The following is a 1,151-nucleotide window of genomic DNA, read 5'->3' as shown; positions in this document are numbered from 1 at the left end:
ACAATCACATTTCCCCAGGCTGCCAAACCAGAACAAGGATAGTATGACAGTCGTTGAAGAGGTTAGAGTTTAATTGACATGTCAGAGCACTGGGGAGGGAAACAGACCACAGGCGCTGGGTATCACGGGAGGAATGCCAACAGCTAGTTGGGAGAGGGACAGTGATCGCTCTGGACTGGGGTAATGAGAGGACGCACACTGGAGAAGGTGGAAACTGAGGTGGACATCAAAGGACAGGGAGAGCTTCCCTGGACAGAAGCTCTGAGGGAGGGCATTCTAGAAGAGGAAGGCAACTGTAAAATATGCTCAGGTTAGGACAAGTCCGTCCATTGGGCTGGAACGGGGGGCTTGTGTGAGTGATTTGCAGTTGATAAGCCTGGCCTGAATGCCAGTCCCACGGTGGTGCGGTGCTGGGACAAAGACTGTGGTGTCACCCAGACCTGCTTGGCCACTTCCTGCTGGGTGACCTTGAGCAAGTGGTCTAACCTCTCTGCAAACCCGGAGCAGCAATGAGGCTTAGCTTTTGAGGTCATTAAGCTTTTGAGGCTTAAAAGAGTTAATATCTATCAAGCATCTAGTACAGCGTGGGGCCCATAATAAACGTTCAAAAATCTATGACGCATGCATGGGCTGTCGGGAAGGAAATCTCAAAACACGCAGGGCAAAATAGTTGAGGGTCAAGGAGGAAGATCCTCTCACACCTTCCGGCGTCGTTGGGCCCAGTGGAGTGGGTTGCCTTGGCCGCAGCCCCCATCCCCTTTGGCCTAGACTGTTGGGACAGTCTCCTGGCTTCTTGCCCCTGCCTCTCCCTGACTCACCTTCCTTAAACACCACTTTAATCATGGCTGTGTCCCTCTCTGACTCAAGAAGCTTCGATGAGGCTCCCCGTAGCCCAGTACGTGAACTCCCTAACACGCTGGGGAGGGGGCAGGCGGCGAGAACTACCACTCATTTGAGGGAAGGAAGGTCAAACATCGCCAGGGAGACAACAAGGCCACGTCTCTGGGGAGGACAGGGCGTTGCCCTGGCAGCTGACTGATTCACCTGCGCCCGCTTCTTCAAGCCAGCTCGGGATCGGTGAAAGAGGTGGAGAGGGCGGGGAGCCGAGCAGGGACCCGCGGGGGTGGGGGATGGCCCTTCTCCAGTTCCCG

The sequence above is a fragment of the Crocuta crocuta genome, unplaced genomic scaffold, assembly GCF_008692635.1.
Source record: "Crocuta crocuta isolate KB4526 unplaced genomic scaffold, BGI_CrCroc_1.0 scaffold944, whole genome shotgun sequence".
NCBI lineage: Eukaryota > Metazoa > Chordata > Mammalia > Carnivora > Hyaenidae > Crocuta > Crocuta crocuta.
This window is presented reverse-complemented; position numbering follows the sequence as displayed.